Raw genomic sequence first — 26,267 nt, 5'->3', positions numbered from 1 at the left:
AATGAGCTGAACTGCTACAGATCTCTATACAGAAAATACACGATAGTCAAATCCCTCACCTCAATCACAAATCTAAAAATCAGGCAGACTAGATCATAGACCAGACATAGAAAAAGCAGAGAGAAACTAAACTGGAAACTGCATACAGTGCAGCACCGGAGAAAGAGAAACAGAAATGCATTCCCTCCTGAGCTGTGCACAACACAAAGAGATCAGAGCTGCGCGTTTCCCAGAGCTGAGAGAGAAAATCCAAGGCTTCCCATAAAGAACCAGCAGGAAACACTCTTTATAATCCCAGAGGAAAGAGGAGAAAGTGCAGCAAGAGCAGCAAAATATGTCTTATCATAAGAACATGAGAACATGCCTTACTGGGTCAGACCAAAGGACAATCAAGCCCAGCATCCTGTTTCCAACAGTGGCCAATCCAGGCCATAAGAACCTGGCAAGTACCCAAAAACTAAGTCTATTCCATGTAACCATTGCTAATGGCAGTGGCTATTTTCTAAATAAACTTAATTAATAGCAGGTAATGGACTTCTCCTCCAATAATTTATCCAATCCTTTTTTAAACCCAGCTACACTAACTGCACTAACCACATCCTCTGGCAACAAATTCCAGAGCTTAATTGTGCGTTGAGTGAAAAAGAACTTTCTCTGATTAGTTTTAAATGTGCCACCTGCTAACTTCATGGAGTGCCCCCTAGAGATGTGCATCGTTTTTTGTGTTCGTGTCGTTCTTCGTTTTTCGGCCACCATGGAAAATGTCGGGTTTTTTCGGTTCGGGTCTTTTTTTTTGCGAAAAATAGATTTTTTGTTAGTGCGCGCTAACTCCTGATAGCGCGCACTAACAAAAACCGTTAGATTTTGTTACTTTTTGTTAGTTTTTGTTAGTGCGCGCTAACAGGAGTTAGCGCGCACTAACGGGGAGTTAGTGCGCACTGACTCCCGTTAGTGCGCACTAATTGGAAAAACGAATTTTTGCGAAAAAATGGGAAAATCCTGATTTTTTTCAGGCTCCCTGAAACATGCCGAATTGGACAATTTTGTTGCAATTTTCCAATTCGGCAAAAACGAATGCACATCTCTAGTGCCCTCTAGTCCTTCTATTATCCGAAAGAGTAAATAACAGATTCACATTTACCCGTTCTAGACCACTCATGATTTTAAACACCTCTATCATATCCTCCCTCAGTCGTCTCTTCTCCAAGCTGAAAAGTCCTAACCTTTTTAGTCTTTCCTCATAGGGGAGCTGTTCCATTCCCTTTATCATTTTGGTAGCCCTTTACTCTACCTTCTCCATCACCACCTTCTCCTGCTACCAGGCTAGAGATGTAACCCAAGCAGGGACAATCAGGACCGGAACCAGAAGCTGAGACCTGTCCCTGATACTGCACTTTGTGTCACCTGTAAACTTTCATGATAGGATTATTAACTATATTATTCTGTAAATTATCCCTCCCTTTTCTTAGCCTTTTAATATTTCTCTATATTTGTAACAAGAAAGTAATCTGAATCTTAACTGTGGAGGCTCTGTATCCCTGTGCCCATCCCCTGATCCCTCCAATCCTAGAGGTGATTGGCTCTGTATCCCTACCCCCATCACCTTATCCCTCCAGTCCTAGAGTTGATAAGCTCTGTATGCCTGCACTCATCCCCTGAGCCATCCAGTCCTAGAGGTGAGAGGCTCTGTATCCCTGTGCCCATCCCCTGATCCCTCCAGTACTAGAGGAGCCAGGCTCTGTATCCCTTCACCCATCCCTTGATCTCTCCAGTCCTAGAGGTGACAGGCTCTGTATCCCTGCACCCACAGCTTGATCCCGCCAGTCCTAGAGGTGACAGGCACTGTATCCTGCACCCATCCCCAGATCCCTCCAGTCCTAGAGGTGACAGGCCTGTGCCAATCCCCTCAACCCTCCAGTCCTTCCCTGTGTCCCTACTCCCATCTCCTAATCCCTCCAGTCCTAGAGGTAACAGGCTCTCTGTTCCTGCACCCATCCCCTGAGCCCTCCAGTCCTAGAGGTGACAGGCGCTGTATCCCTGTGCCCATCTCCTGAGCCCTCTAGTCCTAGAGGTGAGAGGCTCTGTATCCCTGTCCCCATCTTCTGAGCCCTTCAGTCCTAGAGGTGACAGGCTCTGTATCCCTGTGCCCATCTGCTGATCCCTCCAGTCCTAAAGGTGACAGGCTCTGTATCCCTGTCCCCATCTCCTGAGCCCTCTAGTCCTAGAGGTGAGAGGCTGTGTATCCCTGCCCCCATCCCCTGAGCCCCAGTCCTAGAGGTGAGAGGCTCTGTATCCCTGTGCCCATCCCCTGAGCCCTCCAGTCCTAGAGCTGAGAGACTGTGTATCCCATTGCTCATCCTCTGAGCCATCTGGTCCTAGAGGTGAGAGGCTCTGTATCCCTGTGCCCATCCCCTGAGCCCTCCAGTCCTAGAGCTGAGAGGCTGTGTATCCCATTGCTCATCCTCTGAGCCATCTGGTCCTAGAGGTGAGAGGCTCTGTATCCCTGTGCCCATCCCCTGAGCCATCCAGTCCTAGAGGTGAGAGGCTCTGTATCCCTGCACCCATTCCCTGAACCCTCCAGTCCTAGAGGTGACAGGCTCTGTATCTTTGTGTCCTCTGGTCCTTTTTTCTGTTTGCCATCCCATGAAATGTAAAATGTGTTTGTTATTTGATTCTGGATACATTTTATTTTCTGGTGCAAAGCAGGAAGCTGTGAGTGACCTTGGTACATGTGTTGAATCTGACTTGTACTCAGTGCCTGCAGCGGTGTGAGGTCACGATCTGTGGTTATATCTTGTGGTCTGACAGGGGTTAAGTGTTCTTCTCCTCAGCTGCTCTTGGGTTTCTCTTTTTCTGCACTCATTCTCTCCCCCGCAGAAACCACAGAGATCAAAACTGAAAGAAGTTGAAAATTAAGTTGTGAATAAAAGTGAAATGGGAAAAGTTTAAAAAGTTTCCCCCGCATGGCTGGTTCTGCCTTGAGGAGGAGCTGGGGGCAAGTTCCAGGCCTGGTGTCCGCTCTCCTGGCCAGCCCAGCCTAGGGCCGCTGCTGACAGAGCACTCTCAGTCCATCTCCTTGCCAAACAGTGACTGCTAGTGGCCACTGTCCTCAGTTTTTGGAGCAGCCTGCTGTCCATGGTCCTGGCTGAGGTCTTTGCATGCAATGGTGGGGCCGAATGGGGACAAGGGAAGCCCTGGATAGTTGTGATGAAAGCTCACAGCAACATGGGCCCACACAGGCCTCTGTTAATTGGATCTGCACTTCCTGCATTCACCCTAGTCCTCAGCAGTCTCTGCCAACCCCTCTTCTTGCCCTGAGTGGCTCCAGTATCTGTCACTGGCCCCAAGGTCCACACTTAGCACTGCTGTCTTACTAGCATGGCCACCATTGCAGCGGCAACTGCCTTCCCTCCCCTCTGTACAATGTCATAAGGAATTGCCCTACTGGGTTAGACTGAGAGTCCTTCAAGTCCAGTATCCTGTTTCTAACAGTGGCCAAGCTACGTCACAAGTACCTGGCAGGATCCCAAGGAGTAGATAGATTCCAAGCTGTTTATCCCAAGAATAAACAGTGGATTTCTGCAACTCTCCCTTAATGACGATTTAGGGCCTTTTCCTCCAAGAATTTGTCCAATCCTTTTTTAATCCCAGCTACAATAAATGCCTTAACCACATCCTCTGGTAATTAATTCTATAGCTTAATTGTACATTGAGTGAAAAATATTTCTCTCAAATTTGTTTTCTATGTGCTACTTATTAACTTCATAGAGTATCCCCTAGTCTTTGTATTATTTGACAGAATAAATAACTGTGTAACCCCTGTGCTGGTTGTACCCAGGATAGTGGTACCAGAAGCCATATCTCACATACCATTTCAGGGGGTAACTTTTCATATTGTTAAAATGTAGGCCCTTTGCACTGCAACATTTAAGTACCAGTTCACCACTCTTATATACAGCACTGATAAGCACTAAAGTCACTTTACAGCAAAAGAAATATTGGAAACTGACTCTGGTTTCCAACAATACTCTTCCTGAAATAGTGTGAAATGTTGAAAATCTTCTAGCGATATTACATGTGCTTTAAATAAACTTGTGACTTCTTACTAATCTTGTTCAAGGGTAAAGTCAATTTATTCAGCCTTATTCTAATGTTTCTCCCATCCCCCTGGTTTAGGGCAAGCTTTATACTTCCCTCCCAATTTTGGTCAAAAAATAAAGATGTAATCCAATTGAGACCTTGGTGTGATAGTGTCTTGCGATCTAAAGACGGCAAAGCAATGTGACAAGGCGATAGCTAAAGGCAGAAGAATGCTGGGGTGCATAGAGAGAGGAATAACCAGTAAGAAAAAGGATGTGATAATCCCCTTGTACAGGTTCTTGGTGAGGCCTCACCTGGAGTACTGTGTTCAGTTCTGGAGCCTGTATCTCAAAAGGGACAGAGACAGGATGGAGGCTGTCCAGAGAAGGGTGACAAAAATGGTGGGGGGACTGTATCAGAAGACCTATGAGGAGAGGCTGAAGGACCTAAATATGTATACCCTGGAGGAGAGGAGGAGCAGGGGAGATATGATGCAGAACTTCAGATACCTGAAAGGTTTTAATGATGCACAATCAACAACAAACCTTTTCCGTTGGAAAGAAATCAGTAGAACTAGGGGGTCATGAAATGAAACTCCAGGGAGGACGACTCAGAACCAACATCAGGAAATATTTCTTCATGGAGATGGTGGTAGATGCCTGGAATACCCTTCCAGAGGAGGTGGTGAAGACAATAACATGAAAGATTTCAAAGGGGCATGTGGATCCCTAAAGTCTAGAGGATGGAAATGAAGAAAAATACACATGGAAGTAACTTGCTGGTGTGGCAGGTACTACCCTTAACCAATAAACCATTCTGTTGATACAACTCCATTATTGCTCTTTGCTTTAACGACAGGGGGAAAAGAGGAAAAGGGGAATTAAATTCAGACAGCAACCAACAAAGACATTGAAAAATTGTTAGAAAAAAACTGAAAGGAGCAGCTACAAAAGTAAAAAAGGTCCAAGAGGCGTGGTCATTGTTAAAATATACTATTCTAGTAGCACAGTCTAGATGTATTCCACACATTAAGAAAGGTGGAAAGAAGGCAAAACGATTACCGGCAAGGTTAAAAGGGGAGGTGAAAGAAACTATTTTAGCCAAAAGATCTTCATTCAAAAATTGGAAGAAGGATACAATAGAAGAAAATAGGATAAAGCATAAATGTTGGCAAGTTAAATGTAAGACATTGATAAGACAGGCTAAGAGAGAATTTGAAAAGAAGTTGGCTGTAGAGGCAAAAACTCACAGTAAAAACTTTTTTAAATATATCCGAAGCAGGAAGCCTGTGAGGAAGTCAGTTGGACCGTTAGATGATCGAGGGGTTAAAGGGGCACTTAGAGAAGATAAGGCCATCACGGAAAGATTAAATGATTTCTTTGCTTCGGTGTTTACTGAAGAGGATGTTGGGGAGGTACCCGTAATGGAGAAGGTTTTCATGGGTAATGATTCAGATGGACTGAATCAAATCACGGTGAACCCAGAAGATGTGGCAGGCCTGATTGACAAACTGAAGAGTAGTAAATCACCTGGACCGGATGGTATACACCCCAGAGTTCTGAAGGAACTAAAAAATGAAATTTCAGACCTATTAGTAAAAATTTGTAACCTATCATTAAAATCATCCATTGTACCTGAAGACTGGAGGATAGCAAATGTAACCCCAATATTTAAAAAGGGCTCCAGGGGCGATCCGGGAAACTACAGACCAGTTAGCCTGACTTCAGTGCCAGGAAAACTAGTGGAAAGTGTTCTAAACATCAGAATCACAGAACATATAGAAAGATATGGTTTAATGGAACAAAGTCAGCATGGCTTTACCCAGGGCAAGTCTTGCCTTACAAATCTGCTTCACTTTTTTGAAGGAATTAGTAAACACATGGATAAAGGTGAACCGGTAGATGTAGTATACTTGGATTTTCAGAAGGCGTTTGACAAAGTTCCTCATGAGAGGCTTCTAGGAAAAGTAAAAAGTCATGGGAAAGGTGGCGATGTCCTTTTGTGGATTGCAAACTGGCTAAAAGACAGGAAACAGAGAGTAGGATTAAATGGACAATTTTCTCAGTGGAAGGGAGTGGACAGTGGAGTGCCTCAGGGATCTGTATTGGGACCCTTACTTTTCAATATGGGGCGGATTTTAAGAGCCCTGCTCGCCTAAATCCACCCAAATCCGGGCGGATTTAGGCAAGCAGGGCCCTGCGCGCCGGTAAGCCTATTTTACATAGGCCTACCGGCGCGCGCAGAACCCGGGACTCGCGTAAGTCCCGGGGTTTTCGGAGGGGGCGTGTCGGGGGGCGGGCCCGAACCGCGCGGCGTTTTCGGGGCGTGTCGGGAGCGTTCCGGGGGCGGGCCCGGGGCGTGGCTACGGCCCGGGGCAGCCCGGGGCGGCCCGGGGGCGTGGCTGCGCCCTCCGGACCCGCCCCCAGATCGCGTCCCGGCGCGCTAGCGGCCCGCTGGCGCGCGGGGATTTACTTCTCCCTCCGGGAGGCGTAAATCCCCCAACAAAGGTAAGGGGGGGGTTTTAGACAGGGCCGGGCGGGTGGGTTAGGTAGGGGAAGGGAGGGGAAGGTGAGGGGAGGGCAAAAGAAAGTTCCCTCCGAGGCCGCTCCGATTTCGGAGCTGCCTTGGAGGGAACGGGGGTAGGCTGCGCGGCTCGGCGCGCGCCGGCTATATGAAATCGATAGCCTTGCGCGCGCCGATCCCGGATTTCAGCGGATACGCGCGGCTACGCGCGTATCTACTGAAATCCAGCGTACTTTTGTTTGCGCCTGGAGCGCCAACAAAAGTAGGCCTATTCGCGGTTTTTGAAAATTTACCCCTATATTTATAAATGATCTGGAAAGAAATAAGACGAGTGAGATAATCAAGTTTGCAGATGACACAAAATTGTTCAGAGTAGTTAAATCACAAACAGCTTGTGATAAATTGCAGGAAGACCTTGTAAGACTGGAAAATTGGGCATCAAAATGGCAGATGAAATTTAATGTGGATAAGTGCAAGGTGATGCATATAGGGAAAAATAACCCATGCTATAATTACACAATGTTGGGTTCCATATTAGGTGCTACAACCCAAGAAAGAGATCATGGTGTCATAGTGGATAATACATTGAAATCGTCAGTTCAGTGTGCTGCGGCAGTCAAAAAAGCAAACAGAATGTTGGGAATTATTAGAAAGGGAATGGTGAATAAAACGGAAAATGTCATAATGCCTCTGTATTGGTCCATGGTGAGACCGCACCTTGAATACTGTGTACAATTCTGGTCGCCGCATCTCAAAAAAGATATAATTGCGATGGAGAAGGTACAGAGAAGGGCTACCAAAATGACAAGGGGAATGGAACAGCTCCCCTATGAGGAAAGACTAAAGAGGTTAGGACCTTTCAGCTTGGAGAAGAGACGACTGAGGGGGGATATGATAGACTTGTTTAAAATCATGAGAGGTCTAGAACGGGTAGATGTGAATCGGTTATTTACTCTTTCGGATAGTAGAAAGACTAGGGGGCACTCCATGAAGTTAGCATGTGGTACATTTAAAACTAATCGGAGAAAGTTCTTTTTTACTCAACGCACAATTAAACTCTGGAATTTGTTGCCAGAGGATGTGGTTAGTGCAGTTAGTATAGCGGTGTTTAAAAAAGGATTGGATGAGTTCTTGGAGGAGAAGTCCATTACCTGCTATTAAGTTCACTTAGGGGTAGATTTTCAGACGAGCGCGAACAGCCTACTTTTGTTTGCGCTCCAGGCGCAAACAAAAGTACGCTGGATTTTAGTAGATACGCGCGTAGTCGCGCGTATCTACTAAAATCCTGGATCGGCGCGCGCAAGGCTATCGATTTTGTATAGCCTGCGCGCGCCGAGCCGCGCTGCCTCCCCCCGTTCCCTCCAAGGCCGCTCCGAAATCGGAGCGGCCTTGGAGGGAACTTTCCTTTGCCCTCCCCTCACCTTCCCCTCCCTTCCCCTACCTAACCCACCCGCCCGGCCCTGTCTACACCCCCCCCTTACCTTTGTCGGGGGATTTACGCCTCCCGGAGGGAGACGTAAATCCCCGCGCGCCAGCGGGCCTGCTGCGCGCCGGGCCGCGACCTGGGGGCGGGTACGGAGGGCGCGGCCACGCCCCCGGGCCGTAGCCACGCCCCGTACCCGCCCCCAAAACGCTGCCGACACCCCCCCGGAACGCCGCGACGACCGGGCCCGCCCCCCGACACGCCCCCGACACGCCCCCCTCCGAGAACCCCGGGACTTACGCGAGTCCCGGGGCTCTGCGCGCGCCGGGAGGCCTATGTAAAATAGGCTTCCCGGCGCGCAGGGCCCTGCTCGCCTAAATCCGCCCGGTTTTGGGCGGATTTAGGCGAGCAGGGCTCTGAAAATCTACCCCTCAGAGAATAGCCACTGCCATTAGCAATGGTTACATGGAATAGACTTAGTTTTTGGGTACTTGCCAGGTTCTTATGGCCTGGATTAGCCACTGTTGGAAACAGGATGCTGGGCTTGATGGACCCTTGGTCTGACCCAGTATGGCATTTTCTTATGTTCTTATGTTTTTATGAATGTTATGGTCTGGGAAGACAAATAATCATGGGGCAAACTTGCTGATGTGGCTGTTCCTACCCTTAACCAATAAGCCTGATACTTTTGATGCAACTCCAATACTGCTCTCTGCTTCAACAGCAAGAGGTAATGGGGAATTGGACTTGGACAGCAACCAACAAGAGCCCTGTCTTTGACGGTTTGGGAAACTAAATAAGAGGGTGACCTGAACGGCACAGCAGATGCTACCATAAGCTTACTGGACAGACCGGATGGTCCTTTTCTGCCATCATTTCTATGTTTCTATGAGATGCTTCTTCAAATACAGTCTTCTATCTCCTCTCTCTCCAGGTAGTTTTCCTTCACTTCTTGCTCTCCTCGCAGTTCCTGAATGGCACAAGTTATTCCATCTCCTTTCTCCCCTTCGGCTCCTCTGAATGCTGACAATCTGCAGGCTCCTTCTCAGTGAAGAGATGTCTCCCTTTTATGTTAGAGAAGCAAAGAAAACAGCTAACCTGAGTCCCTAGTTAATTGGTACTCAGTACTTAGACAATGAAAAACATAGGTAAAGAGGATAGGGAGGCTGGACAGAAACTCCTATCCAAAAATAATAAGCTCTGTGGAGGCATTAATACTTAAGCAAACAGAAAAATCAGAGGACAGTTAAGACATGTTGCATGTGGAAAGAAAAAAACCCAGAAAATCCACACACTAAGATGGTGGATAGGCTTTAGATATCAGAGGAAGCCATCAAATACTCTCTTCCACATGGGGGAACTATACACCTACATTATTGTTATTATGTGTCCTCCAAAAAGTGGTTTGCTCCTATATCAGTTTATACTAGGAATGTGCAGGGTAAAAAAATTTGTTTTCATTTTAGGGAGGTCTTTTTCCCATGAATTTTGGTTTGTAGATTGCTTGATTTGTTTCATTCATGTGAAAACAACAAATCCAAAAATAAAAAAAAAAGGCCCAAAAAATAAATCTAGGCCTCTCTCCTGGAAAAATGCAGGAGACAGGATCCCTCCTGGCCCCCTCTTACCCAGTTCAGTGGGATCCAGCACGGGGCCGAAGCCTCGGCCTTATGTAGGCCGAGGCTGCAGTAGGTCGCTGTGGCCTCTGCATACTCAAGGCTGACAACTCGGCTTAGGCTAGAGCCTGGACCGAGGCGCAACGTAACTGCCCAGCCAGAGGATGGGTCCTGACTCCAAGACCTCGGCCAGGACCTAGGCCAAAGGCAGGGTTCCGATACTGGGACCTTGGCCTACGTCAAGGCCCGGACCCAGGCTGATGCCACAATCTGACCCAAAGGCTGGGTCCCGATGTTGGGGCCTCGGTCTAGTCTGGAGCTGGAGCCCAGGCCTGATGCCATGACCCAACCCAAAGGCTGGGTCCTGACACCCTGGCCTAGGCTTGAAACAAGACCCAATGCCAGGGCCATGGTAAGGAGGCCAGGTTCCAACGTCTGGGCCTGACCTCGGGCCGAGGCCTAGATGTTAGACCCCAGCCTCCAGGTCAGGTTGCAGGATCGAGCTTGGATTCAGGCCTAGGCCCTGGCATCGGGACCTGGCCATTTAGTCAGGTAATGGTGTTGAGTCTGTCATCGGGAGCTGGCCTTCATCGCTTTACCTGATAGATCATTAAGAACATAAGAACATGCCATACTGGGTCAGATCAAGGGTCAGATCAAGCCCAGCATCCTGTTTCCAACAGTGGCCAATCCAGGCCATAAGAACCTGGCAAGTACCCAAAAACTAAGTCTATTCCATTTTACTGTTGCTAGTAATAGCAGTGGCTATTTTCTAAGTCAACTTAATTAATAGCAAGTAATAGACTTCTCCTCCAAAAAATTATCCAAACCTTTTTTAAACACAGCTATACTAACTGCACTTACCACATCCTCTGGCAACAAATTCCAGAGTTTAATTGTGCGTTGAGTGAAAAAGAACTTTCTCCGATTAGTTTTAATTTTCAAGGGTCTTGGCTGAAGCTCCATCGTCGGCCTGTGCCTCGGGCCTAGGCCGTGGCCCCCACTTTGGGCCTTGGCTTATACTAGGCCTAGGTCTGATGCATTAGTTTAAAACGAATAAGCTTCATTTCATTTGGGTGGCCCTCGATTCGGTTTGGGCCCCCCCAAATGAAACAAATTAGCCTTATTCATTACAATTTGCATTTTAATTTTAAATGACTACATATTCCTAGTTCTTAGTAGGAAACTGACAGGATCTCTATAACTGATTTACATTTACCGGTTCTATTCCACACTTGATTTTGTAGCCCTTTAACATATCCCCCCTCAGCCGTCTCTTCTGCAAGCTGAACAGCCCTAACCTCTTCAGCCTTTCCTCATAGGGGAGCTGTTCCATCCCCTTTATCATTTTGGTCGCCCTTCTCTATACCTTCTCCATCGCAATTATATCTTTTTTGAGATGCGGCGACCAGAATTGTACACAGTATTCAAGGTGCGGTCTCACCATGGAGCGATACAGAGGCATTATGACAGTTTCCGTTTTATTCACCATTCCCTTTCTAATAATTCCCAACATTCTGTTTGCTTTTTTGATCGCCGCAGCACACTGAACCGACGATTTCAATGTATTATCCACTATGACGCCAAGATCTCCTTCCTGGGTGGTAACTCCTAATATGGAACCTAACATCGTGTAACTATAGCATGGGTTATTTTTCCCTACATGCAACACCTTGCACTTGTCCACATTAAATTTCATCTGTCATTTGGATGCCCAATTTTCCAGTCTCACAAGGTCTTCCTGAAATTTATCACAATCCGCTTGTGATTTAACTACTCTGAATAATTTTGTATCATCTGCAAATTTGATTACCTTGCTCGTCATATTCCTTTCCAGATCATTTATAAATATATTGAAAAGTACAGGTCCCAATACAGATCCCTGAGGCACTCCACTGTTTACCCTTTTTCCACTGAGAAAATTGTCCATTTAATCCTACTCTCTGTTTCCTGTCTTTTAACCAGTTTGTAATCCACGAAAGAACATTGCCTCCTATCCCATGTCTTTTTATTTTTCTTAGAAGCCTCTCATGTGGGACTTTGTTAAACATCATCTGAAAATCCAAATACACTACATCTACCGATTCACCTTTGTTCACATGTTTAATTACTCTTTTAAAAAAATGTAGAAGATTAGTGAGGCAAGACTTCCCTTGGTTAAATCCATGCTGGCTGTGTCCATTAACCAATATCTATGTAAATGTTTAGTGATTTTATTCTTTAGAATAGTTTAATATTTTTCCCAGCACTGAAGTCAGGCTCACCCGGATCACCAGTGGAACCTTTTTTAAAGATCGGCGTCACATTGGCCACTGTGCAGTCATCACCTTTTGATACTTCAATTTATTTCTTCATTACAAGGAATTATTATTCACTCTCCTATCATTGGAGCCGATGCTCAGCCGAACGCACTGTATAACCTGCACTCCGACGCGGGTTAAATAGGTGTTAATCCACACCCTAATGCAATAGAGGGATTAGCGCCTCTTTAACCCGCGTCGGAATCGGAGTGAATGTAATAGCGCTCATCACAATCAAATGCATGTGAATGAGCCTATTACTCATTCACTCCACATGCAAAAAAATAAATGTGCTTCTCAGGCATTAATAGCTGAGCGCAGATAAAAGAAGTACAGAAAAGCAGAAAAAACGGCTTTTCTGTACTTCTTTTTTAAGTAAAAAAAAAAAACTCGGCAGACCACTGAGTTATGAAGACCGACGTTTTTTGCATCTTACTCCATAATATTTAGCAAGCAAATAAATCCAAGAGTGGAAAAGGGAAAAGGCAGGAAACACTGTGGGTGTCCTCTGAATATCCAGGGCTGTTCAGCCTTCCCCTGCTTGAGATGGTGCAAAGCATGATTAGTGCAGGAAAGCTCCAGTGCTCACTACAGGGAGGGAACGGGGATGGCCGGCAGCCTGGCAGGATAAACTGAAGGGATTTCTTTCCATGGGGTCACCTGGGGACAGAGCCAGTATGGAGGCGATGACCTGAGGCTGAGGCCAGCTGTGCTTTAAACAGATCCCAGGGAATAGTACTACTAGAGATTCTGCCTTCATGGGGCCTGGTTTGGCTCAGACTGCATTCAAGGACTGACAAGGCTGCTTAAAAGCTCACTGCTTTCGTTGCTTTCAGGACGTCGGCGTGGTGCCACTGGCTGGATGGAAGGCTGCCTGCAGTCTCATTCCTTGGCATACAGTTTGTGCCACCAGGCCAGGGACAAAACCAACCACTAGCAGAGCCAGGAGATTGTCCTTATTACTGTCGTTCTGTATCCTGTAATTGTATCTCTTATTTTTGCTATTATTTCACTATTAAGTGTGTAACCTCCTTTCGGGGCAAATAAAAATGAGATTGTGGCTGATGTCTGTTTGTGAGCTGAGCACCAGTCTCTCATAAGTTCAAAAACAAATTGAAATGGTTGAGCAGATGGTGCATAGAGGAAAGGGGAGTATTTCTCAAGCTGGATAGGGACAGTGCTTTCCCCTCTGTGCTTCCTCTGACTGCTCCCAGACTTCTTCCATGGCTTGACAGATGCCGCTCTCATCTGGATCTCAAACCAACAGCATCTTCAACCAAATAAAATTTTTATTTCTGGGGGGGTCAGAGATGAGCAATAGAAACATTGCCTGATTAAACCAGAATTCACAGGCTTTTACAGTGTTGATTAGCACCCACATCAACAACGCCAACAATGCCAACATCCTCCCTCCAAAAAAGCAACTGAGTTTATAGTCCTCGCATCCCCTCACGGAACTCTTCTCGGAACCACACGACGGTTGTGATCCATGTTCCTCTTAGCTTGCCACCTGACACTACCCAAGAGCCCAGTAATGGTCCATTGGTCCCTTGTGGCTTGGCCTTGTGCCCTCCGAAGCTTCCCCACTCCCCAATCTCTCTACAAGTGAAAACTCCCAGCAGAAGGAAAGCTTCCTGCTCTGAGTATCACCTTATATTAAACTTTGTGGTTCTCCCTCCCAGCATCGCTTAAAGGAATATAATCAAACCTCTGCCATAGTGATTCATCACAATAAACCAAGAGTAGAGGTTAAGTGACTTCTTCTGGAACAAATCTCCAGTGACCCCATCACACCCTTTCACCCTCTTAAACATTTCAGTCCTTCAAACCTTCTTGTAACCAACTCCCATGGTCACCAACACACCCGTACGGTAGCTACATGGTTAACTGATGTGAGGGCATCAGCAAACAAAGACCCTATATCCAACAGACATTTATTTATATTAGACACTCTGTGACCTAATAAACAGAACACCACACACACCAGGACGCTGCACTTCTTCCTCTCTCTAAGAGGTGACCCATTGTCACAGCAGCCACTACACCCAGGGGACAAGTGTCAGAAGATGATGCACTCCTTCCTGTCTCCAAGAGGATGGCTTCTTCATGTGAGAAACACCACTCCCCCAGCATCTTCATGAGAATGATCCTGAAACTAAATCTGAGTGAAAAGAAATCACATCACACTAAAGGTTACTGACCACACCACACACGTTACATTGCAACTGCGATAAGAAAATACCTCGATTAACAGAGTTTCTCCCACTCCACCCCATGGCTCATTGCTGGGTGGAATGATGCATCAGTCTCCCATCTCTCCAAGGGCTCAGACTCCTGTAATATAAACATCAGGTTACCAAAATCTCGTAATATTTGAATCTTTGCATCTCTGAAGCTGAAACAACTAGCCGTTGTCTTAGTCATCACATAACTTGCTTTACACTGGTACAGAGTCACCAAGTTACCCATTCTAAGAGGGAGACGTTTTGTCCAGTCCTGGATTTCAACTTACACCCCAAAGCATTGTGGTACTCGTAGTCTCTGAGACTCCCCACTGAAGTCAGTGCTGCAGGTCCCAGAGTGCATCAGAATGGGGTTATCAGAAATCCAGGACTGGTCTAAAATCTCCCTCCTGGAACTAGGTAACTTGCAGCTCTGCTGCTAATAAATAGGCTTCCACATTAGGAGGTTAAAATTGTGTCTTTTCAAAAACGTTGACCCTTGAGAGATACTTGTCTCTGAACACACAAGTTGGCTCGGGTTAGGCTTCAGTTCACAGCTCCAGTCCAGGGCTTGAGCAGGTCCCTACATGAGGAGTCTTTGCAAAGATCTTCAGATCTTAATACAACTCGAAAAGGAGACTAGACCATTGGGTTTCATGGGCATGAGCCCAATTGAGGAGGCTAGCATCGCTCAGAAATAAAACCATCAAGTCCCATGAAGCAGGTAGTCCTCAGGCTCTCAAATAGAAGAAACATTAAAGCCATACTAGTCTTGAATACAATGCAAATGCTGCAGAACCTTTTTGCTGACAACATTCATAGTAACCTGGGTCAGTTTCTGGACAAGATCACCAGATGTTGCATGCTGGCAAGTCACTGAATACGTTTTCCTTCCTTGGATGGCCTGATTATATTCTATACAGTGCATTCTCAAGTTCCTCCTATTAGTCCATTTGTCCACCACATGCTGAAGAGCAATACATAATCTTCTGGATTCAATCCCTTATACCTTCGGTCCTTCCTTAGCATCGCCAAAGCTTCCTCCTTGACCCAGTCGCCTCTGTCTCTTTCAGCTATTTACATGCAATGCTATTCATGCCACACAGCTGATAGGATTTTGCCTGCTACGCAGTCTCATCCTACCCTACTGCCTCTGGCAATGATGCCTCCCCACCTGCAGAGGTCTCCAGTGAGCTCTGTTCCAAGCCACCCGAGACATCTATTCACTGGCCACCTGACTCAGCCTGTAGCGCAGCCTCCTCTCCACTAGAAGTCCTCAGCAGGTTTGGCTTCCAGAACTTACCAGGCTCCTCCTTCCTGCCTGCACCACACCCAACCCCAGCTCTGTTTACACTTGCCTTGCCAGAACCTCCTCGCTAGCTCATTGAGTCATTCTTGGCCCTCTAACCTGGCCTCTGTTCTTGTTCCTGCTCTGTGGTCTCTCGGCCTTCTGTCTTGTACTCAGCTTTGTGGCCTTCTCAAGCCTTCTTCCTCTTTGGCCTCCGGGCCTTTAGTCTTGTGTCCAGTTCAGTGGCCTTCTCAGGTTTTCTTGCTCTGTAGCCTCCAGGCCTTCTGTCTTGTATCTAACTCTGAGACCTTTTCTGTCCTAGCTTTGCTCAGTGGCCTTCAGGCCTCCAAGACTTGCTGTCTTTGGGTTACAGGTTCTGTGTTCTGTGTGATCCTTGTTGGTTCTTACCTTGTTTGCCTTGTCTAACTCCTGCCCCCGTCTGCATTGTTTTAGTCCTGTCCTTGTCTGGTCTTGTCATGCCTCACCCAGTCCAGTCACCAGGATCCTGCCCACAGACTCCTGTCTGTTCCAGTATTCTGCCCACAGCCCTTGGCTGTTTCAGTACCCTGCCCACTGCTCCCTGCCTGTTCCATTACCCAGTTCTCAGCTTCTTGCCTGTTTCTGTATCCAGTCATCAACTTATTGCCTGTTCCAATCTGTCTCTGCTCACTACCTCCAGCCTGGGTCTCCCTGGCCCTGACCAGCTTATCCAGCCTGTCCAGCTGTCCTACTAGCTCCCAAAACCCAAGGGTTCAACCTGCAGGGAAGGGGGATGGTTAGGCAGAAGATCAGGCCAGCTTTTACCATGATGTTTAGCCAGCATACCCAAGTTGTACAGGCCCTCAGAACCAATAGGCTCAACCTGCAGGTAAGAGGACTAGCTAGGCAGAAGACAGAGCCAGCTCCTGCCTTGCGGTCCTGCCCTGCTCCTGAGAGGATATTCCTAAACCTCACCATTTGCCTCTCAATTCTCTCAGCCTTGCTTATTGTAGTACTAGGCCTGCCACCAGTCAATTGTCCTGGCAAAGCCCAAGGGTCTCATCCCAAATATCCTTGCAAAAAAATCCTTGGTTATCATCGAACCCATCTGCACTTACAAGGACTTGCTGATATCCCTCAACCAGCTGAAGAACTGAAGCTTGCCAGGAAATGCCGTCTCTGCGTCCATCAGTATCCTCAGCTGTGGTACCTGAGCCACGGGTACCATCCGGTGATGTCCTGCCTTCTCCTGAGGAAGCAACAGGAGCAGGTTCCACCACACACAGAGTAGGCTGGCTGGGAAGAGAGCAAATGAGTGAGGACCATGTGCACGCTGGTCACTGGTGGCTTAGCTCCCATGACTGGGCTTCCCATTCTTGGATCCATCATCCCATCTCTTGCTGCTCTAGTTCTCAACACTGTTTCACAAACTCAAACTGCCATGCTTATACCTGGGGCCTCGCTATAGTTTCCTCCACTGCTACCACTGTAATAGCCGGTCTCTTCAACATCTCCACTCCATGCTGCTTTTAATCTTCACAGCTCCGATCTTCTTCTCCCCATCACTACGGCAGAAAAAGTCCCTGCCTTAGGCCTCACTATGGCTCCTTCCCTGATGCTTGTCACTACCTCTTCGGCCCTTACTCCTGCTCTGCTCGCATAGCTTTTGGTACTTACTGCCACTGGGGCAGGCCTCTCCGATCCTGATTTTTTCTTCTATTCCCATTCTGGCTCCTCATAGGGAAGAGGGCATGCCATTGATTCCCACTAGAGTGCCTCTCCTGTGCCAGACCTTCAAAAGAGGCATCCACAGCCTTCTCCTTTACAGGCAGCTCACTGCAGCCGCTGCATGCCAACTCCAATGCAGGAGGTTGACTCTACACTCCACAGAACGTGCACTGTAGCTGGATGGATGCCCGCCTTCCTTCCACTCCTACCCTTTTAATTCCAGCTCCATTCTGCTCTTCATTGATGAATCAAGATGCTCTGGGGACTCTGGACTCCTACCACTCTCACGAACTGGGAAACGTACAATCTCTTTTCCATTGTTAAATGAAGGCAGATCTCTCCAGAAAGCTTTGCTTGTTGATATGAGCTCACAAAAGACACCTTCCAACTCTGGTTACCAATGCTGCTTGCCAGATCACTTTCCAACTGCAAACTCTATGTGGGTAAGATGGTACTGACTCCCTTTTATGGCGATTCATGCCCTATGCTCCTGGACAGGATTGGCCACCAACATCCACATGGCTCTGCACCCTAATGACATCCTCTGCTATGCTGGCAAGAAAGCTCCTCCTTCTCAAACTCTTCACGTGCTTTGGATTCATCCATCCTCAGAGGGATCGTTCTTCTTTTTCTTCTGGTGTGAAAATGCTTACATTTGCTGATGCATTCAACTATGAGGTGGCCATCTTGCTTCCATAGACTTCTATTGGGATCAAATCTTCAGTGTGCAAAAAATAATGTACACTCAAAAAAAAATCACAAGGAGTTCCAAAAATGCTGCTGCTTAAATACACCCCAGAAATGTCTCTGAACCCCATGTTGAGTGTTAATTTTAGGTAAAACCACCACCACCCCTCCCCCCCCCCCTTTTTTGGGCACTGAAAATGAGAGTGTCTGATGCCTGTTTATGAGCTAAGCACCAGTCTCAAAGGTTCGCAAAAAAAAAAAAAAAAATGCTTAAGCAGATGTGAAGTGGACCTGGCACAAAGGCAAGAGGAGTATTTCTGAAGCTGGATAGAGAAAGCACCACAAAAAAACTGCTTTCTCCCTCTGACTGCACCCAGACTTTGTGCATGGACTGACAGATGCCTCTCTGAGAATAAAGGGAGGTTCTCACTCAAAATGTACCTGCAAATTAAACATAAAGAATAAGAATAAAGAATTTTTTTTTCCCCCTTTTAACTTTGCCAGCACTTGCATGAATTGTCATGCCAATAAAGTTTCCTGAATCAGGATCATGGAATGTGTCCTTTGTCCATGTTTGCCTTTGACGTGCCGCTTATTAACACCTTGGCGCTGCAGAGATGGCGCGCTCTACCCACTGGGCAAAGCAGACAGGACACGAGATGGATTTTATTTATTTTTCCAAGTTATTATCCCATTGCCTGCGCTTGAAACAGCTTTCACAGCGAAACCAATTTGCTGTCTCTGTCCTTTTGGAGGTCTTAGTGAAGGACGGAAGCAGGGAAGGCCGATCCGATTGTGGTGTCGGGAAAGGGGGGTGTCTATGGCAGAAGCCTTTGGGATTCCACACCCCCTCAGCCCTGCATTAATGGCAGGACTGGAACAAAGGGCCCTGCCAGGCGGACTCTGTGAGTGCCGCCATTCCCACTCAGGCCTTTGTCTCCAGGCCGCCTTCTTTTCCTGGTTGCCATGGTGCCGGCCCATTACCATCTGAAAGGCCCCAGAGATAACAAAGGCCCTGCTGCTCCAGCCCCGAACCCTAGCCCTTTTCATTTTTTGGGTAAATTTTCCTGTAAAAGGGAGGAGGGAAACAGCTGTATGAAGAAGGAGAGTGCACTCTCCCCACACCCCCACATGAAAAGATGCGATATTCTTGCAGTAGGATGTGTCTAAGAAACGTGCACATGCTCCCGGCGCTTTCCTGAGCTGAATCCCATCATCCTGGGGCCTCTCATGGAGGTCCCTCTTGGGGATAAGCTGGACCGAAGGCCTGAGCGCCGGACTCTGAGGGAGCGGTTTTCTCTTCCCTCCGCCTGAGCAGGGCCCGGGGGGGGGGGGGCTGGACTGACCTTTAAATGTCCATCAGCAGCTGCTGCCATGGCCTTTTCTGTAGGGATGCCAGGCTGAGTAAGGCCAGGGCATCCATTAGTGAAAACCTGCTTGCAGTGCGTTCCCATGGTGAGCAGGAGCTATCTCTCTTTCTACTACAGCTGAGCCTGGGAGAGAGTCTGTGCTCCACAATCCCCAAGAGACGAGATGCCGCCTAGGGTCCCTCACTATGAATAAGCACAATAACAGCATTCACTACAAAAGAAACACACGCACAAAAATAGGCCAGTAGAGGAGAAAAGGAAGAGACAGTGCTTTGGAAGTTTGCATGTTTTAAGCGGCTGCTAGCACAGTGCACGCCTTGTTGTGTGCGAGCTCTGGCAATGCATTTGGGAAGGGAATGTCTGTAAGTGCAGCTGTACAGCATCACATTGGAGCCTGGACAAAGACATGGGGGCTGGATGGGAGCTGCTGGCAGCCCCGATATCAGATCTGATCAGTCACCCTCAGGGGACGGGACTGGAGTTTGGCAGAAGCCATCTCTCTTTATAAAAGGAAAGGATAGTGCAGTATCTCGAATCCAGGGGCTTGCAGGACCAAAGCAGTGTGGCTGCTACCAGAGGGATATCGTATTCGTTATCCAGTGCATCTGAGCAATCTCTTTCACTAGAGGACCCTTGAATTCAAGCAGGGGCCAGTGCTGGATCATCCAATGAGATGTATTCACATTTCATTAAAACTACTGCCTGCCTCGCTGTCCTGCTGCTGCTTCCACGCTGTGGGGCTTCATAAAAGCTGCTTGTTTTGCTGGCCCACAGCAGGACTGGATCAGCGGGGTCTGAAACAATGCCTGCCCCATGAGGAGAAGAGTTGACGAGCATTGCAAAAATAGAGGGAAGAGGTTTTTATTTGTTAGCCAAAAAAAGGGGAGGGGAATTTATTTTTGTAGCTATTTGTGGGGAATAATTACAATTTCTTTGTCCCAAAATGTAGGTGTGAGAAGGAGGGGCCTGTGGTACCTCCCCAAAAACGCCTTGAGCTGTGTGTGATGACTGGTCTGCGCGACCCTCTTCCACCGGCCCCATGTCATAAAACAATGGCTGAGGAGTGCTTGGCATTGCACCATGGCCTACAGCACGGATCTATAGCCTTACAGACTCGTTTTATAAGAAAGCGTGGCACTCCTACCGTGCCAAAATGCAGGAGTTATGTCAATTTCTAAAGCAAATGCATAAGCGTAACTTCGCTTTGAAAATTATCCAAAATGATGCACCCTACCTCACCCGCTCTGTGCAGCACATAACCTGCACTCACTCATGTTTAAAATCAAACGTGCAAGCTCCTGTTTTCTCTGGGAAATCTGATTCTGTGTGTACGATTAGGAGCACAAACCCTGAGCAGTTTTACAGGGCGCGACTGGCATGCATAGACCCGTGCGGCATGCACGTACGGGCCGAGGCAATATCGGTGCGCCTTAAAGGGGCGCTCTTGATTGAGCGCCCGCTCCCTTGGCGATATTGGGTCAGAAGAAGTACAGAAAAGCAATATTTTCCGCTTTTCTGTCCAATGTTTTGGCTCCTCAAGACAACGCCAGCTCCAGAGCTGGCATTAATTTTTGAGAGTAAAAATGTGTGCCTCGGTGCACATTTTTTTTTATTTTTTGCATGGAGATGGAATTGATAGTAGCTTCATCAGCGTGTGCATTTGCATGTGGCGAGCGCTATTATTATCTACATGTGCGATGGGATGCGTGTTTTGGATACGCTAACCCCCGTTTTGCTTTGGGGGATATGGACACGCGTCCAAAATGCGCATCCAAATCGTGGCTTAAACCGCGGGCTGCAGCCAGCACACGTTATAGCAGGGGCCTGATAGAAGGCTGGGAAAATGAATCCTTATCCACATGTCTCCATGCTCTCTGCCTCTCCGTGCCACTCCCTGAGAGAGAGGAGCTGCCATGAGCACCTGGGAGCTTCCTCCGCTTCCCTTTGATTTAAGCATGGACTGACAAAACTAATAACTGCAGGGATGGTGGAGAGAGAGAGAGAGAATGGCCCCCCGATCCTATTTCGTAATGTTTTCTCTCCTTGTCTACTCATTCTGTATATTCCTTTGCCACGCCGATGAAGATTTCTGGATACAAAGAATGCTTCCTGTTCAGGCTGAATTCACTGAGGTTCCCCCTACTGTCCTTGGGAACTGAACCACTGTTGGCCGACGACTGCCCTAGAGGCAGAAGTTGTCCAGACTTTGGAGGAACGGACAGATTCTTTTTCAGTCAAACATTTTGCTTCTCTTCAGATTGATGAGAAGCGCAGGAACTGAACGGCATTGTCTGGATTCCTTTGGCGGCCCACCCAGACTCCGAGTGTTCGCACATCTGGGGCCGGGATGTTTCTTCCATGGGGTCAGAGCTGCTACCACGGCACCTCTGGAAGGTTGTGCAGAAGGTCAGGGCTTCATTTCGCAGGCGCCCAGCACACGCAGCAGAGACTGTGCTGCGAGAGTGCGGGGAGGGGAAAGGCCCAAGTCCGACCCATTGGTAAAGGAAAATGAGAATTAGGGAAGGCATGCAGGTGCATGGCTTGGGGAATGCTTTCCTACATCGTCTGCCCACTGAGCTGGACTCACCTTCAGGCTACAAATCCCCCGGCAACGGGGTCTGCAGCTGGAAAACGAAAGGCTGAGGGGCCTGAAACCACCGATCTGCTGTTAAGGAGGCAAATGGTTTGTTTGTTTTTTCCCAGCTGAAAGCAGGTCTCATCCCTTCTCTGCCTTTCGCTGAACTGTGGATGCGGGGGAAGGGGGGTAAGCTAAGCAGCCTGCCGTTTGAGCCCAGAGCAAAATAAAGGAAACTCCTCATGAAGTTTTGCGCGTCTGCCTGACTGCGATGGCTTTCAGAGCCTGCCTTGTGCAGGAGATGTCTGAGGAGCAGGCTCTTGTTTTTTGTCTGTTTGCCGCAGATAGCATGGCCATATGGCAGAAGGAACCCCAATCCAGGGCAGAGACTCCCTCCCGGGGTCCAGGCCATCACCTCCATGCCATGTCAGACCCATCTTACCTGTTTTCAACATAACTGGATCCATATATAAATATTTGAAACAAATAAAAGAAGCCCTATGGGACATTGGATGCAAACAGATCCACTGATGTAGCAGGCAGCCAGATTCCACTTCAGGCTGTCTGCTCACTATCATTTTCTGCAATATTTTCTGCAATATTTTTATAAGCATTTGCTTCACCAATTAAGCAGAAAGTTATGGCTGGCTATAAAAATGTAATCAAGTCATTGTTCCCCCCTCCAGTGCACACCTCTCCCCGCCCACTCCCAGGTACACCTTCTCCCCATCTGGAGGTGAATTTGTGCATGATGCCCTCTAAACAATGATGAGGCAGCATGACTTGATGAGTGGATGCCAGCTGTGGCCCATCCAGGCCTTGTAAAAAAATGGCTTGATTTGAGGCCACCTCCATGGCAAGAGTGCTACACAGGCTCTGTTAGGAGGTATCACTGCATGGCTTCATTGTATAGCCGCTTCACCAACTGCTTGCCAGTTTTCTGTCCAATGACTCATCAAGTCAGCTACAAAATCAGCAATGGATTCAGCATCTACCACCCTCTCCATGAAGAAATATTTCCTGACATTGACTTTGAGTCATTCCCCCAGAGTTTCATTTCGTGACCCCTAGTTTTACTGTTTCCTTTCCAATAGAAAAAGTTCAAAGTTTGTGCATCATTAAAACCTTTCAGGTATCTGAAGGTCTGTATCATATCTCCCCTGCTCCTCCTCTCTTCCAGGGCATACATATTCAGATCCTTCAGCCTCTGGTAATACTTCCAAAGATGCAGGTCCTTTAGCGAGTCTGTCTCGCATAGAGTAGGGACCCCAACTTATGAACTTTGTTTTTGCATGGTTTGAAAACTTGATATATTTGCCCTAGCTTGATAAAGTCTTTATGAGTTACGAATGTTGTGAGCAGGAAGATGGACCCTTGGGCCAGCTGTGTGGAGATGAGATGGAAGAACAGAAGGGCTCCGCTGAGAATAGAAAGCCGGGTGGCGGCTTGAAGCCAGGAGGCCAAGCAGAACCTTCACCCTGGAAGCCCGAGATCCCTCCAGGAGGAGCCCGAGAGGTCCCGGACTGCTGGGACTTAGGTGGATTCCCTCGGGATGATGGTCAGATGCAGATACTTCGCCCTGGAAGCCCGAGGTCCCCCCGGGAGGAGCCGCTGGGACTTAGGTGAATTCCCTTGGGACGAAGAACAGCAGCGTGAAGATGATCCAAGTACTGGGCAGGCAGCAAGCAGGAGCACGAGAAGACGAACCGGAGTCAAGAACCAAGAAGACAATCTGAAGGGAAGGCAAGGCTGGAACCTGGAGCAGCGAACTGAAACAGGAGTGGAAGCAGGAGCAGGAGTGGAACTGGAACTGGAGTACAAGCAGGATCAGGAGCAGCAGCTGGAGCAGGAACCACAGCTAGGTCAGGAACAGGATCCGGAACAGGAGCGGAGACAGAGACAGGAAACAGAAGAAGCAGGAACAGCAACTCTCTACTCACCAGGAGTTGACCACTTTGCAAGGCAAAGATCTTCAGTCAGACGCTGGATTTAAATCCTTGCCGGCGTCTGACATCTAAAAGTGGTTGAATATTGGCTTTATAGAGAAGTTGTATCTGGATCGGTATTCTAATTCTCAAGTATTTAAGCTCTTTTGTGACCCAACGAAGAGGAAAGTCTCCGGGCCAGGCCGTACAAACCGTACCTGTAACATCTATAGCTTCAGATTTTTCTTGGTTTATCTTAAGACCTGCAAATTTCCCATACTGAGTCTGGATGCGAAGGACTTCCGGCAGTGAGTGGAACGGTTTTGTAAGGAAGACTAAGACGTCGTCTGCAAAGGCTGCTATTTTAAAAACGTGATTAGGCCTACCAAAACCTTTAATGATCAAACTCTGGTCCATCTTGCGTAGCAGAGGGTCTATAGCTAAAATATATAGTAGCGGTGATAGCGGGCAGCCTTGACGTACTCCCCGTGTTATAGGAATATCCTTAGAGAGGTAACCATTTGCTAATATGCGTGAGACTGGGGATTGGTACAGTAGCTGGATGAATTGTAAAAACTCCCCTGAGATTCCAAATCTCTGAAGAGTCGAGAAAGGATAGGGCCTTGCCACCCTGTCGAAGGCTTTTTCAGAGTCAAAACCTATAGCTAGTGCTGGAATTTGCTGTGTTTGGCAGATTTCCATTGCTGTTATGAGTTTTAAGATGTTAGCGTGTGGAGATCGCCCCTTAACAAAACCCACTTGATGGTGTGAGATCAATGAAGGTAATAAAACATTCAGTCTGTCAGCGAGCACCTTCACCAGAATTTTTAAATCACAGTTCAATAATGAAATGGGACGATACGAAGAAGGATGTAGTGGATCTTTACCAGGTTTAGATAATACCGTGATGTGGGCAAAGTGAAAGAGAGAAGAGAGCTGCTCCTTTGTAAGTGCGGCGGAGTAAAATTGGGTTAAATGGTTGACTATTTGTTGCTGGAGTATTTTATAAAAATCATAGGATAGTCCATCTGGGCCAGGTGATTTCCCGGTTTTGGTGACGGAGATAGCTTGTGAGATTTCAAAAGGCCGGAGTGGTCTGTTCAAAAAGGTTTTCTGGTTGGCATTGAGCTGTGGTATGGTCAAATCACGGAAGAACTCCCGTTCTTCCTCTTTGCCTCTCCCGTGGTCCGGAGCATAGAGATGTTCATAATATTGGCGAAAACATTCACATATTTCTCGTGGATCGTTGGTGATGATCCCACTGGTTTGGGCCGTGCTGTTGATGAAGGTTTTTTTCCTGGCGGTACGGACTAGGTTTGCCGTTAGCTTGCCCGGCTTATTTCCAAACTGAAAAAGATGTTGTTCTCCCTTCAAAATGAAGGATTGTACCCTTGTCTGTAGGAGAGTGTTGAGACTCCCTAGCACATTATAATATTCTTTTCTATGTAGTGGTGAAGGGGCTTGAATCAATCGTTGTTTGCACTGAGCTAGTCTTTGTTCAAGCTCTAGTATATTTTGGTGAAGGCGCTTGTTATGTGAATGAACATAAGATATTACATCTCCTCTTAAGACTGCTTTGCTAGCTTCCCAGAATAGGTGGGGGTCAGATAGATGTTGTCGATTATTTTCTGCATACTCCTTCCATTTCCCTTGTAAAAATTCTCGAAATTGATAATCATCTTTGAGATAATTTGGGAACCTCCAGATTCTCTCAGCGAGTGTAGGCAGCGTTGAGGTCAATGTTATAGAAATTGGAGAATGGTCCGAAATTGCTTGCGTTTCTATATTTGCTTGTTTAATTCGAAAGAAAATGGTTTGTGAAATCAGAATATAGTCGATACGTGATAAAGACATATGGGATCTGGAGACGTGAGTAAAGTCTTTTTCCGTGGGATGGGGTACGCACCATACGTCTAATAAGGGAAGATGCCGACAAAGGAAGGCTATCCCCTTCTTATTCGTAGTTGTGGTTCTGCCTTGCGGGGGGTTCCGGTCTAATGTAACATCATGTACATAGTTGAAATCGCCTAAGAGGAATATCTGACCATACGCATGAGTGAGAAGCAGGTTACAGATCATTGTGAAAAAACTTTGCGAATATTCATTCAGGGCGTAGATGGGTCTCAATTGCCAATGGGATTCGCGCCGATGGAGTACTGGCACTTGGAGCTCTGGGATTCCCCTCCTCCCAGGCTCACCACATCATGTGACCTCCGCTGAATGTTTTTTGTGCTAAGCCAGATTTGATCTCCAGGGAGGAAGATGGGTGCCAGCCGCCGATGTTGATCCGCCCATTTCTTCATAGCCCTGGCTGCTTTGGCGAGTTTTCCTTGGATGGATGTCCACAGGGATTGCAACTGCTGGGCGGAGAGCTGAACTGCTGGTAACGCACTGGGAAGAGGCAGAGGTAAAGGCGGTCTTAACTGCTTCCCAAATATGGTAAGGAAAGGCGAGCTTCCTGTGGTAGAATGGGTATGGTTGTTTTAAGAAAACTCAGCCCATGGTAACAACCTCGCCCAATTATCCTGTCTTTCATTTGCGAAAGAACGAA

This window comes from Rhinatrema bivittatum, chromosome 3 (genome assembly GCF_901001135.1).
Source record: "Rhinatrema bivittatum chromosome 3, aRhiBiv1.1, whole genome shotgun sequence".
Taxonomy (NCBI): domain Eukaryota; kingdom Metazoa; phylum Chordata; class Amphibia; order Gymnophiona; family Rhinatrematidae; genus Rhinatrema; species Rhinatrema bivittatum.
Note: the sequence above shows the minus strand (reverse complement) of the source record.